Below are 15,944 nucleotides of genomic sequence, written 5' to 3' on the forward strand. Positions count from 1 at the left end.
AAGCCAATGTATCCCGTTGATCCCATTTCAGCCATTTACTGGGGTGTGTTTGCAGATCATTACAAACATTTACTACAGGCACAAGCAAAGAGTATGAAAGAGTCGCAGGAGTAAAAATGAAAGCAAATCAATCTACCCCTTCCAACACAGGAAATAGATGGCTAAATAAAACAAATCAAAAACAGTGCACTATAAAGGAACTAGGGTGCCATTTGTATTCTCATTCACTCAGACCAGACAGGCTCAGAAGAATATATTTGGCAGTGTGTGTGTGCTGTGTGTCTGGGGGGGGGGGTTGTGTGAAGATGAAGAGAGTCCCAGGATTTGGGTGACATTTAACCCAGAGCAGCGTTACAGCCTTTGCATGCGAAAAGGCTGGCCCTTAGGACAGTTCAGAGGGGCTTTCTATAACAGTCACGGAATGAAGATGAGCTTGGCTGAGGATGAGCAGAAGGGAGAGAGAGAGAAAGGATGAGCAAGAGAGAGAGAGATGCAGCCTTGGAATGCCAGTTTATTCACTTTTTGTTATTGTTTATTTCACTTGCTTTGGCAATGTAAGGATAGTTTTCAATACCAAGAAAGTCCATTTGAATTAACTGAGAGAGAGATGAGAGAGAGAGAGAGAGAGAGAGAGAGAGCGAGGGAGGGAGTTTTGTAGGAATTCGGTGATGCGGTGTAGAATGACATTCACTTACCTGCGATTCCCAACAACATATCACAGTCATCACAGTGTGTGATTTGTCGAGTAAAGCGCAGTTATGAATTATTGATTAGATTCTTACATTCTCTTCTTGCTGCTCTGGATTTTCTCTTTAATTAAAAACTCTGGGGTTTGTGGACTCTGAGTGGGAAAAAACAGATTCCTGGCGTTCCCTATTAGCAGGAAAAACTGCACAGTCCTGTCTGATCCCAGCTGGAATACCAGGAATCTGGTGAGTCAGAGAGAGAGAGAGAGAGAGAGGCATTATTGACACCAACCCAGGAGCAATTAGGATTAAGTGCCTTGCTCAAAGACAAGTCAACAGATTTTTTACCTAGTTACCTAGTCAGCTCGGGGATTCAAACTAGCAACTTTTCGGTTACTGGCCTAACACGCTAGGCTACCTGGTGAAACTGAGACGAAGAGGAAATTGACTGGCACTCAACTCTGTTTTATTGGCAAATGTCCAGTCACTCGAGAATAAATTGGAAGAGCYTCGTTTGAGARACTTGAAAAGCTGCAATATTATACAGTTTGCAGAAACTTGGCTGACTGAATCTATGAATATATAACTCAGTGGGCTCTCCATGCAGTGACACGCTCGAACAAAGGCGTCCTCAGACAAGTCCAAAGGGGTAGGGGTGTGCCTATTCTTAAACAACAACTGGTGTGCCGCTTCCAGTTTGAAGAAAATTGTGAGCTTTTGCTCACCTGATATAGAATACCTCATGTAAGCTGTCAACASCACTTTGGCACTCAACGAACTGTAAACAAATGTTAACAAACAAACTGCGTAGACTTTAACGCGGGGAGACTTAAAACTATTCAACATCACTTCTACCAACACATCTCCTGCACCACAAGTGGCTCTGAAATTCTAGACCACTTTTATTCGACCCACAAAAATGTATACAAGGGCCTCCCTCGCCCTCCCTTAGGCAAATCAGACCACGACTCTATCCTCCTGCTTCTTGTTTACAAACAAAGGCTCAAACAGCTAGTACCAGTGACGTGCTCAATACAAAAGTGGTCCGGTGAAGCAGACACGAGGCTACAAGACTGATTTCCGAGTACAGACTGGGATAAGTTCCGGAATTCATCTGATAGCATTGAGGAGTTTACCACACCAGTCACAGTCTTCATCAATAAGTGCATAGACGACGTCATCCCCACAGTGATCATACTAACGTATCTAAACCAAATACAATGGATTGCAGGCAGTATTTGCATTGGATACATGCAAGAAAGCCTTCCACAACCTCCRCCAAGACATCAAACATGAAAAAGGAAAATATAGGAGGAAGTTGGGATACGATTACACCGGCTCAATAACAGATTAAAAATGGAAACCCAGCTGTGAGATGTGCAGTGAAGAGAAAGGTCTTTAGTCCTGTTTTAAAGGAGTCCAGAGTCTGTGGGCAGAGCAGTTTTTGAGATAAGGAGGGACATTTCCATGAATACACTGGAAAGTCAGCATGAGGGTTTTGAATTCAATCTGGAATGAGACGTGAAGCCAGTGCAGAGATGCCAGGATGGGGGTGATGTGATGGTGTTTCAGCACCTTCATCAAGATTCTGGCAGCTCTGGTCTGGATGTATTGGAGCTTCTGAAGACTCCTGACAGTGATCCCGATGAAGAGTGTGTTGCAGTAGTCCAGCCTTCAGGGGATAAAGACATGGACAAGCTTCTCTACATCAGACTGAGTGAGGGTGGTGACAAGTTTGGCATTGTTCTTGAGGTGATAGAATGACGCTTTACACAGTTGTTTGATGTGGCCGCAGCGGTCAGGGAGGAATCAAGCTGCAGATTGGAAACTGAAGCGGAGAGAGGGATGTCCTGTCCTGCAATGGTGAGGTGGGTTATKGGTGAGTCCTGGTGGAGGGTGCCAACAAGTAGGGCCTCAGTTTTGCTGTTGTTCAGTTGAAGGAAGTTTGCTTCATCCATGCCCTTATCTCCTCAAGGCATGTGCTGATATGGTACCGGTAATCATTCTTGGTATTGGTATCATTCTTGTATATTTTATTCCTCTTGTGTTACTATTTAACTTTTTCTTATTTTTTAACTCTGCATTGTTGGGAAGGGACAGTAAGGAAATGTTTCAAGGTAGTCTACACCTGTTGTATTCGGCGCATGTGACAAATACAATTTATTTTGATCTAATTTTGAACATCCATTACCACCAACCGTTCGCTCATACCACCACTCTGATCTACACATATTGAATCCCCTCTAGACACACCCACACACGCACACACACAGACACACGTGCGTGCACAAGTACAATATATACACACACACACAAACACACACACACTAGCAATCACTCACATTAACACACACACACATCCACACACACTTCAAATCAAATGAAATTGTATTTGTCACATGCGCCGAATACAACAGGTGTAGACCCTTACCGTGAAATGCTTACTTACAAGTTCTTAACCAACAATGCAGTTCAAGAAATAGACTATACACACGTGTATACACATGCACACACACACACACACACACACACACACACACACACTGTTCTCTGCACACACCTCAAGGTCATTTAACATCACCACTAACAACGTGATGACAAATTCAAATTTTCACCTGGTCTATAAAAACATGCTCTATATTAAATCCTTAATGGAACATCATTATGTTAAGGCCCACACACATCACTCCCCCCTGCTTTCCTGAGACACACATACACAACCTCCCATCTGAGCCTTGAGTGTTTCTGTTCACTTGTTCTTGACTGGTTGGTGAGTGAATAACTGCTACTGAAACCACCTGCACTCTGCTGCTGAAAGAACAAGTTGCTCTGACCAAATAAAGTGCTGACAAATACACACATACAGACACTTCAGAGGCAGAAAACATGTGGCCCTTGCCCCTTAGACCCTAACTAACTTCTACAGATGCCCCATTGAGTGCATTCTGTCAGGGTGTATCACCGCCTGGTACAGCAACTGCACTTCCCAGAAACGCAGGGCTATCCAGAGGGTGATACGGTCTGCCCAACATATCATCAGGGGCACACTACCTGCCCTCCAGGACATCTACAGCACCYGGTGTCACAGGAAGGCCAAGAAGATCATCAAGGACTTCAGACACCTGAGACACGGCCTGTTCACCCTGCTACAACCTAGAAGACAGTACAGGTGCATCAAAGCTGGAAYCGAGAGACTGATAGAAGCTGTTTATCTCCAGACCATCAGACTGTTAACAGTCATCAATAGCTGGCCTCCGCACAGTAACCTGCCCTGAACCTTAGACACTGTCACTAGCCGGCGACCATCCTGTACTCTACCCTGCACCTTAGAGAGCGCTGCCCTATGTAGACAGAGTCATTGAACACTGGTCACTTCAATAATTTTTACAAACTGTTTTTACCCTCTTTATATGTATATTAAAACAAAAAACAGTTAAGTGAAATATTAGCTTTTGTCTGAAGCAAAAAAAGACAGGAAATTCAAAAGCTAGTTTGACCTATGCACTAACAAGGCTTTTCAACATAAGCAGCTTGACTACTGCTGGAGTACTGTAGCTTTATTGATCTTCTGTACAACAACAGATGTACTCACATTGGGTTGATTAGGATTCAAACCTTCTCTCAAACAGCCTAATACATACTCTTAGAGTAGGTTTACACCATTAATGTACTTGGTAATGTAAACTAGTTTTTTTCATGTAAGACATCACCCATTCCACTCATTTAAACATTATAACATTTGAACTGAAGATTGACCCTTTAAGACCCCAATGGGTATATCAAGATTAAGAACATTCAATTGGTTCTCAGATGGCAGATTGCATGTGTGTCTTATATGAAATAAACACCTTTACATTACAAAGTACATTAATGGGGTAAATCTACTCTTAAGAGTATGTATTAGTAAGCTGAAGTTGGCTAGCTAACTACAGTAGCAACCTGGCCAGATTGTACGATTTGCTTAAGTTCTGTCGGCACATTCTGTGATTGGCTTGCGAGGCTATGTCAGCCATCTGCCTTGTGCCAGCACCATCAGCGCAAGCCTCTCTCTAAACTGAAAGTAGGCCTATGCGTCTTAGAAATTTACAATACAAGTTTACAATTGGCTCATTCATCCCCCTCCTCTCCCCTGTAACTGTCCCCAGGTCGTTGCTGCAAATGAGAACGTGTTCTCAGTCAACTTACCTGGTAAAATAACGGAAAAATAAAAATAAATAAATAAATAAAAATAGTTTTCACATACAAACTTTATATGTCCGAACTCAGAATAAAATAGGCTTCCCCAAAATAACATGGTCACTGTGGTAGAACTTTTATTTTGATTGGCGATGTTGAGCATTTATCAAAATCCAGTCAGGTAGTCTGACAGGCTAACTCAGGGCTAACTCCATTTATCCTGAATTAAGTGTCTGAGCCACGAGTTGAGGACCAATGAAATCAGATTCCCTCCTTTCCGTCCCGCAAAGATTGTCATCATCCCCTTCATTTGAGGAAGACGACTGATAAAATATTTTGTGTGTAAAAAATGAATACCTATCACATTACACAAGGAGAAATAAGAGTGGGGAAAAGGTGTTCATGAATTGATAAGCACGCCAAAGACGGCACTAACGATAATTCATAAGATAAAGACGGAACTTGTAAATGTCTATTTCACACCATAGCCTGCTGAATTTACAAGATCATTTTTCTTTCATTTTGATTTCAGCACAAATTAAAATGTGGCATTGACTCGCCCATGGATTGATGTTTCAGCATTGTMTCARTGAAGAGTTTGGCGCACGACTAGCCATGTGCGACATGCATGCACATTTACATGCCCGCTAGAGTTAGAGGCAAGCGGGCAGGCGAGCAATATCCACTGCTGTAGTACGGATGAAGCCTGACCTGGAATGTAACGCTGGCTAGCTTTAGAAAACCCTGAGTAGATCTAGTATGCTTTGTGGTATACCACTCTGGTAACAGACACAGTGAGAAACACACTGTGACACACACACTAACCACCATTCCTTTGCATCTCTCTCTGTTAGTCTAATGGCTCGGATGCCAGTGAAATGTTCAACTAGGAGATGTACAGAGTCAATATGGCTTCCTTTACATTTACACGTGAGTATCCTCCTCTCAGCTCCTCAATGTATCAATGGCTCCACAATCTCTGTTTAGACGGTTTAGAAATGCATTATTTGCCTCGACAAGTACCCCATTTCCAACCAGAATACCTGTATTTCTACTGGTATACCTTACTGAGAAGACCATGTCAATTTTCTCTCCTTCCCGTCTTTCCCTCTCTCCCCCCTGTGTTCCTCTGGAGAGGCCTGMCTCGGATGAATGAGACCGAGGGCAACTTCCCAATACCACCATCTCGTCTCACTGAAGAACAATGAAGGCAAGACTGAGAAGTACAATTACATTACCATGGGCTAAGAGAGAGGGGCAATGTGAATGAATAGTGCTGAGGGCAGATGGKTCACGAGAGGAATCGCAGACATACACAAATTCATGATCACATACAAATGTGTAACAGGGTTTAGGGGAAGTTATAATTTTTACAACCAAATCGCTATTTTTGATGTAAATGGCATGTTATAGAAGGGTCCAGAAACATGTTTATTTTAGTTTATTTTTTTAGAAACTCACCCCAGCTGCACTTCACTTCCTCATTACTCATTGAGAGTATCAGGGCAAGCATAAAAATATAAGGATTTGGTTATAAAAATGAACTTCTCCTTTAAGAATGTGCCGTCAACTCACTCCACACCTAGCTTGAAATGTCGCAGATCGAGCCATCAAATGGGTACCTTTTGGGTGGCTCAAACCGTTGGTACCTTGTCAAGGTAACCGTTGGTACCGTGTCACTCTTCCAAGATGGCGTRGCAGTGAAGACGTGTTTTTGTTCGTCCTCTCGTGTACTTTGTATTTTTCTTATTTTTTGTATATATTTCAATTTTATTTTCACTCTTTTCCATTTTAATTCCATTATACCTTCCGGTAACCTGCCTCACCCAATGTGATACGGAATCGCTATTATTTTTAATTTTAAAACACATTCTAGAACCCCCAGAAGCTAACCAGAAGCTAACAAGCTAATTAGCTACAAGCTATTTAGGCATTGTTAGCCAATGCTAGCGGCTTTTACCTTCTGCACAGATACCAGCCCTGTTTTTAGCCTGGATAATAACCTGTTTTTAGTCTGGATAATTCTCGCCAATCTACCAGTATTGAACTGTCTCTCCACTACAACGCCGGTTTCCTGTTTCCTGCCGTAATCCCTGGACCACTACTTCTGATCGTCACAGCTAGCTAGTGGCTAACGCCCCTGCCACGAAGCTAGCACCAGTTAGTTTGTTTTACTCACTGCTTTAGCACACTCTGCCAACCMTGATGTCCTTGCCGTGTCTGAATCCTGGCTTAGGAAGGCCACCAAAAATTCTGAGATTTCCATACCCAACTATAACATTTTCCGTCAAGATAGAATTGCCAAAGGGGGAGGAGTTGCAATCTACTGCAGAGATAGCCTGCAAAGTAATGTCATACTTTCCAGGTCCATTCCCAAACAGTTTGAACTTCTAATAAAAAAAATTAATCTCTCCAGAAATAAGTCTCTCACTGTTGCCGCCTGCTACCGACCCCCCTCAGCTCCCAGCTGTGCCCTGGACACCATTTGTGAATTGATCGCCCCCCATCTAGCTTCAGAGTTTGTTCTGYTAGGTGACCTAAACTGGGATATGCTTAAYACCCCAGCAGTCCTACAATCTAAGCTAGATGCCCTCAATCTCACACAAATTATCAAGGAACGCACCAGGTACAATCCTAAATCCGTAAGGTACAACACTAGCCCACTGCACTGAAGCTAGGTAACACGGTCACCACCGATAAATCCATGATAATCGAAAACTTCAACAAGCATTTCAAGCACAACAAGCATCTCTCAACGGCTAGCCATGCCTTCCACCTGGCTACTCCAGCCTCGGCCTTGAATTCTAAATAAATCACAACATTGTCACCAGCAAAGCACAAAGGGGGTGGAGTTGCAATCTACTGCAGGGACAGCCTGCAGAGTTCTGTCATGCTATCCAGGTCTGTGCCCAAACAGTTAGAGCTTAAACTTTAAAAAATCCACCTTTCCAGAAATATGTCTCTCACTGTTGCCGCTTCTACAGACCCCCCTCAGCCCCCAGCTGTGCCCTGGACACCATACGTGAACTAATTGCCCCCCATTTATCTTCAGAGATTGTACCGTTAGGTGACCTAAACTGGGATATGCTTAACACCCCGGCCGCCCTACAATCTAGATGCCCTCAATCTCACCCAAATTATCATGGAACCTACCAGGTACAACCCCAAATCCGTAAACACGGGCACCCTCATAGATATCATCCAGACCAACCTGCCCTCTAAATACACCTCTACGGTCTTCAACCAGGATCTCAGCGATCACTGCCTCATTGCCTGCGTCCGTAATGGGTCCGCGATCAAACGACCACCCCTCATCACTCTCAAACGCTCCCTAAAACACTTCAGCAAGCAGGCCTTTCTAATCGACCTGGCCCGGGTATCCTGGAAGGATATTGACCTCATTCCGTCAGTAGAKGATGCCTGGTTATTCATTAAAAGTGCTTTCCCCATTGAAGGGAGTGATTTTTGGGTTGSCGTTAATTGTGGAGGTGTAGCAATTTAAGTTGAAGATTCCTGGTGTTTGTGACGCTCGTCGTTTGGTGTGATGCAGATTTGGTGGGGAGCGTGGTGAAACAGAGGTGACAGTCTGTTCTTTTGAGCTTTGATTCAGAGTCTTTTCCTGACAAAGTAATGTTGGGATATACGAGTTATACTGTTCGAGCTTTTGTGCCAAATACACTGCGGTGTCACGTCTATGGGCATGTCGCAGCAGTGTGTAGGAGGGAGATTCCAAGATGTGAGAAGTGTGCAGGAGGMMATGGGAGAGAGGAATGTGTAGTTTTGTTGGATAAAGTCGTGTGTGTCAACAGTAGGGGTGCCCATGTTGCTGGGGATCGGAGGTGTCCGGTGCGAGAGAGGCCAGAGTAGTGCCAGASTAGTGCAGGAAATCTTGTATGCTGAGACAGTGAGAGCAGTGTGGATCAAGGGTGAGGGATTCTGAGAGGAGCCCTGTGAATAGTTGATCTGTGCCAGAACAGAGGGATAGGCCAATGAGATACATATGTTTCAGTAAGGTTGGCTTCTTAGTGTTCATAGCAATGGTTATCAACAGTACCGCGGAGATGGAGTGTAAGTCACAGAAAATAGATGTTGTGGTGGCATCTGCAGAGAGAGATTGGGGGTACGAGATTTGACTTCAGAAGAGTTACATGTTGTGTTGAGTGGTAGTGTCCCATAMTCTCAGGTAGTTGGCCTGGGGTAGGATCAGATAGGGTTAAAGTAGTGGAATAAGGTGGTGGGTTTTAATGAGTGTAGGGTTAGTTTCCCCTTTTCCTATTTAGAAGAAGAAGAAGAATAGACATAGAATACAGTAACACCCAACTCTGACATAACCCTGGAAATATGAACAAAGGAAACCATACATTGAATTAAGTAAACATAACTTCTACCTCATGAGTCTTGCGAACGTTCATGTGCACAATAAACATTGTGCCCACTCAGAGGGTAAGAAATGGTAAATGAAAATGTATGTTATCAAACATGAAATAGAAATGTCTAAGGGTTGCAGTAAACGGTATGTTATGGAATGATGAAACGGTAGCAATCCTTGTAGGATTAGATGGAACGTACTGGAGATTTGCCACAAATGCATTTAAGCAGCAGCAAACATTTCAACAAGAGAACAAAGCACTCTCTAATGGCGTGAGTTTGGAGAGCACAAGTGGAGAGACATGCCTATATTGTATCTTCACCACAGTAGGCTAATGATTCATTTTAACAACAAATTCCAAATGAAAGCTTCATAAGTAACTTGTCAATTTCAAGACATTTTGACATACCAAAAGTCCAGTAGGTGTCACCGGTGTGAAATGGCTAGCTAGTTAGCGGTTTGCGTGCTAATAGCGTTTCAATTGGTGACTTCACTCGCTCTGAGACCTTGAAGTAGTTGTTTCCCTTGCTCTGCAACAGCCGCGGCTTTTGTGGAGCGATGGATAACGATGCTTCGTGGGAGGCAGTTGTTGATGTGTGCAATGGGTCCCWGGTTCGAGCACAGGTGGGGGCGAGGAGAGGGACGGAAGCAATACTGTTACATTGATGCTGTTGATCTGGGTCACGGCACCAATGTAACAGTGTTGCTTCCGTCCCTCTACTCGCCCCCACCCGGGCTCGAACCAGGGACCCCCCCGCACAAATCAAATCGTATTAGTCATATGCGCCGAATACAACAGGTGTAGACCTTACAGTGAAATGCTTACTTACAAGCCCNTTATTTACTTTTCTGCTATTTTGCACACCAGTATCTCTACTTGCTCATGATCATCTGATGATTTATCACTCCAGTGTTAATCTGCTAAATTGTAATTATTCGCTCCTATGGCCTATTTATTGCCTACCTCATGCCTTTTGCACACAATGTATATAGACTCATTTTGTTTTTTTCCTACTGTGTTATTGACTTGTTTATTTTTTACTCCATGTGTAACTCTGTGTTGTTGTCTGTTCACACTGCTATGCTTTATCTTGGCCAGGTCGCAGTTGTAAATGAGAACTTGTTCTCAACTAGCCTACCTGGTTAAATAAAGGTGAAATAAAAATCAAAAATCAAAAAGGAGGACGGTCACGTGTGTATGCGAGCAGAGGATCACGGATTCGAGCCCAGTGTAGGACAGGGACAGTGAAGGAAGATATACTGTTTTTGCATTAGCACCTGATTCAAATCATCAACAACAATATGCACCCCTTTGGGTCCCAAGGACCAGGTTTAAGAAATACTGTTCTATCTAGACTAATTACATTCCCCAGCTCAACTCTCACTGGCAATGTAGACATGATCCAACTTTGTAAACACATTGACTATACTTCAATGAATGTTTGTTACGTGTACCTGTTTGCTTTCTTTGCCGACCACAAGCACGTAGGTTAGATATGAGAGCATTGCTTAGTTTTTAAGAAGTTTCAGTGCTGCTACAGTTTGCAAACAAAGCAATTGTGACACTATTTATGTTTTTCAGGTGACCATGGGGACAGTCTTTTCATGGAGATGGGCAACTCTGGTCCTTGGAATACAATCAGTTTAATCAGGCGTGTTAGTTGGGGCTGTGGAAAAGGTGCCACCAATCAGGCCCCAGAGGGCTGGAGTGCCACGATGAGGATGACTAGATCGAGATGGAATCAACAGACTCGACGCAAGATCCAGCATGATCTGATATAGGGCTCCCCTAGAGAATTTCAGTCTTGTAGGTTTTCTCCAACCCTAATCTAGTGCATCTGATTCTAATAACTAGCTGGTTGATAAGCTACCTAGTTGTCCCCACCATTTTCTCTTGTAAACTCTCTCCCTCTACTATAGCCGGCTTTGTTGATTGGACTGAGAGGGATGTAAACACAGACACATTTGATTAATTCACCAGTACACAATTTAAAGTGAATACGCTTTGTTTCATGTTCCTGCTTGTGCTAAGGAAGTCCAGTCGGTTAATATGAATAATACTTATAACAATCATGTTGGTAAGGTTGACTTGAGTGAAATATTATGTTTTAATATGTTTTAGTATTGTAATACTTTCTGTAACTGGTCTCATTACCTGCTGCTTGCATTTCAATAGCTACGGTGCCTTCGGAAAGTATTCAGACCCCTTGACTTTTTCCCACATTACGTTACTGACTTATTCTAAAATGTATTAAATCATTGTTTTCCTTCATCAATCTACACACAATACCCCATAATGACAAAACAAGAACAGGTTTTTATATATTTTTGCTAGTTTAAAAAAATGGAAAAATCACATTTACATATTACGATTACAGCATCGAGTCCTCTTGGGCATGATGCTACAAGCTTGGTTTCTTTCATTCTTCTCTGCAAATCCTCTCAAGGTCAGGTGGTCTATATACACGGCTCAAAAAATAAAGGGAACACTAAAATAACACATCCTAGATCTGAATGAATGAAATATTCTTATTAAATACTTTTTTCTTTACATAGTTGAATGTGCTGACAACAAAATCACACAAAAATTATCAATGGAAATCAAATTTATCAACCCATGGAGGTCTGGATTTGGAGTCCCACTCAAAATTAAAGTGGAAAACCATCTTATTCTTATTCGTATTTTTTAAACTGCATTGTTGGTTAGGGGCTTGTAAGTAAGCATTTCACTGTAAGGTCTACACCTGTTGTATTCGGGCCGCATATACTAATACGATTTGATTTGTGCGGGGGGGTCCCTGGTTCGAGCCCGGGTGGGGGCGAGTAGAGGACGCAGCAACACTGTTAAATTGGTGCCGTGGGACCGCAGATCAACAACGCATCAATTAAACAGTATTGCTTCCGTCCCTCTCCTCGCCCCCACTGTGCTCGAAACCGGGCAAATTGCCACACATCAACAATGCTCACCAACGAAGCATCCGCTTATCCATCGCTCCACAAAAGCGCGGCTGGTTGCAGAGCAAGGGACACACAACTACTTCAAGGTCTCAGACGAGTGAAGTCACATTGAAACGCTATTCAGCAAATCGCCAACCGCTAACTAGCTAGCCATTTTTCACAGCGGTTACACTAACTGGACTATTTTGTATGTTCAAAATGTTACTCTCTATGAAGCTTTCATTTGGACACCTTTGTTGTTAAAAGATCATTAGCCACTACTATGGTGGTGAAGATACAATATAGAATGTCTCTCCTTGAGCTCATCCAAACCTCACCGGCCATAGAAAGAAAGAATAAGGGTGGCTTTTCTCCTGGGGGGGTTCTCTTGTTGAATATGTTCTGCTGCTTGCTAATATGCCATTTTGTGGCAAATCTCCAGTACTTCCATCTAATCCTACTAGAGCGCCTTCTGCTACCCTCTGTTTCATCATTCCATATTCATATCGTTACTGCCAATCGCTCTGTAGACAATATAACCTCCATTTTCATGCTTTTTGATGAAATCCACATTTTCATTTAGAGTCCGATTTCTTAATTCCTTCCTTTTCTCTGAGTTTGGGTGCACATGGGTTTTCATCTGTTGTTTCAGCCGAGAACGTCCATCGTCATCAGACCATCTGCAAGAGATGTTTATAGTTTTCACTTCTAAGTAGTCATGTGTAGGTGGGTTTATCCCTTTTTGTTCATATTTCCAGCGTATGGTAAGTTGGTGTTACTGTATTCTAATGTCTATTCTCTTCTTTCTTCTAAATAGGAAAAGGGGAAACTAAGAACCCTACACTCATTAAAACCCACCACCTTATTCCACTACTTTAACCCTATCTGATCCTACCCCAGGCCAACTACCTGAGAGTATGGGACACTACACGATCACACAAACAGGACATGTACTCTTCTGAAGTCAAATTGTTCTCGACCCCCAATCTCTCTCTGCAGATGCCACCACAACATCTTCTTTCTTGTGACTTAACACTCGCCATCTCCGCGGTACTGTTGATAACCATTGCTATGAACACTAAAGAAGCCAACCTTACTGAAACATATGTATCTCATTGGCCTATCCCTCTGTTCTGGCACAGATCAACGTATTCACAGGGCTCTCTCTCAGAATCCCTCACCTTGATCCACCCTTCTCTCACTGCTCTCACTGTCTCAGCATACAAGATTTCCTGCCACTAGTCTGGCACTACTCTGGCCTCTCTCGCACCGGACAACCTCCGATCCCCAGCAACATGGCACCCCTACTGTTGACACACACCACCTTTTATCCAACAAAACTAACACATTCCTCTCTCCCATGTCCTCCCTGCCACACTTCTCACATCTGGAATCTCCCTCCTACACACTGCTGCGACATGCCATAGACGTGACACCGCAGTGTATTTGGCACAAAAGCTCGAACAGTATAAACTCGTATATCCCAACATTACTTGTCAGGAAAAGACTCTGAATCAAAGCTCAAAAGAACAGACTGTCACCTCTGTTTCACCACGCTCCCCACCAATCTGCAATCCACCAAACGACGAGCGTCACAAACACCAGGAACTTCAACTTAAATTGCTACACCTCCAACATTAAGCGGCAACCCAAAAATCACTCCCTTCAATGGGGAAGCACTTTTAATGAATAACCAGGGCATCATCTACTGACGGAATGAGGTCAATATCCTTCCAGGATACCCGGGCCAGGTCGATTAGAAAAGGCCTGCTTGCTGAAGTGTTTTTAGGGAGCGTTTGAGAGTGATGAGGGTGGTCGTTTGATCGCGGACCATTACGGACGCAGGCAATGAGGCAGTGATCGCTGAGATCGCTGGTTGAAGACCGTAGAGGTGTATTTAGAGGGCAGGTTGGTCTGGATGATATCTATGAGGGTGCCCGTGTTTACGGATTTGGGTTGTACCTGGTAGGTTCCTGATGATAATTTGGGTGAGATTGAGGGCATCTAGATTGTAGGGCGGCCGGTGGTGTTTAAGCATATCCCAGTTTAGGTCACCTACGGTACAATCTCTGAAGATAAATGGGGGGCAATTAGTTCACGTATGGTGTCCAGGGCACAGCTGGGGGCTGAGGGGTCTGTAGAAGCGGCAACAGTGAGAGACATATTTCTCGGAAAGGTGGATTTTTTTAAGTTTAAGCTCTAACTGTTTGGGCACAGACCTGGATAGCATGACAGAAACTCTGCAGGCGTGTCCCTGCAGTACGAATTGCAACTCCACCCCTTTGTGCTTTGCTGGTGACAATGTTGTGATTTATTTAGAATTCAATGGCACACTTAACCAACATGTCTACCACAGCATTCTGCAGTGATGAAGCAACCAACTGATTTTGTGATTAGTGCGGACTTTAATTGTTTCTCAACAGGACAATGGTACCCAACACACCTCCAGGCTGTGTAATGGCTATTTAACCAAAGAAGGAGAGTGATGGAGTGCTGCATCAGATGACCTGGCCTCCACAATCACCCGACCTCAACCCAATGAGATGGTTTGGGATGATTGGACCACAGATTAAGAAGGAAAAGCAGCCAACAAGTGCTCAGCATATGTGGGAACTCCTTCAAGACTGTTGGAAAACGATTCCAGGTAAAGCTGGATAGAGAATGCCAAGAGTGTGCAAAAGCTGTCATCAAGGAAAAGGTGGCTACTTTGAAAGAATCTCAAATATAAAATATATTTTGATTTGGTTTTTACACTCTCTTGGCTACTACATGATTCCATACGTGTTATTTCATAGTTGTGATGTCTTCACTATTATTCTACAATGTGGAAAATATAATTTTAAAAACTCCTTGAATGAGTAGGTGTGTCCACCACTTTTGACTGGTACTGTATATACACTGCTCAAAAAAATAAAGGAACACTTAAACCAACACATGTAACTCCAAGTAATCACACTTCTGTGAAATCAAGCTGTCCACTTAGGAAGCAACATAATTTCACATGCTGTTGTGCAAATGGATAGACAACAGGTGGAAATTATAGGCAATTAGCAAAGACACCCCCAATTAAAGGGCGGTTCTGCAGGTGGTACCACAGACCACTTCTCAGTTCCTATGCTTCCTGGCTGATGTTTTGGTCACTTTGAATTGCTGGCGGCTTTCACTCTAGTGGTAGCATGAGACGGAGTCTACAACCCACACAAGTGGCTCAGGTAGTGCAGCTCATCCAGGATGGACATCAATGCGAGCTGTGGCAGAAGGTTTGCTGTGTCTGTCAGCGTAGTGTCCAGAGCATGGAGGCGCTACCAGGAGACAGGCCAGTACATCAGGGAGGACTGGAGGAGGCCGTAGGAGGGCAACAACCCAGCAGCAGGACCGCTACCCTCCCGCCTTTGTGCAAGGAGGAGCAGGAGGAGCACTGCCAGAGCCCTGCAAAATGACCTCCAGCACGCCACAAATGTGCATGTGTCTGCTCAAACGGTCAGAAACAGACTCCATGAGGGTGGTATGAGGCCTGACGTCCACAGGTGGGGTTGTGCTTACAGCCCAACACCGTGCAGGACGTTTGGCATTCCAGAGAACACCAAGATTGGCAAATTCGCCACTGGCACCCTGGTGCTCTTCACAGATGAAAGCAGTTCACACTGAGCACGTGACAGACGTGCACAGAGTCTGGAGATGGCAGTGGAGAACGTTCTGCTGCCTGCAACACATCCTCCAGCATGACCGTGGCGGTGGGTCGTCATGGTGTGGGGTGGCATTTCTTTGGGGGCCGC

This window comes from Salvelinus sp. IW2-2015, linkage group LG13, assembly GCF_002910315.2.
Source record: "Salvelinus sp. IW2-2015 linkage group LG13, ASM291031v2, whole genome shotgun sequence".
Lineage (NCBI taxonomy): Eukaryota > Metazoa > Chordata > Actinopteri > Salmoniformes > Salmonidae > Salvelinus > Salvelinus sp. IW2-2015.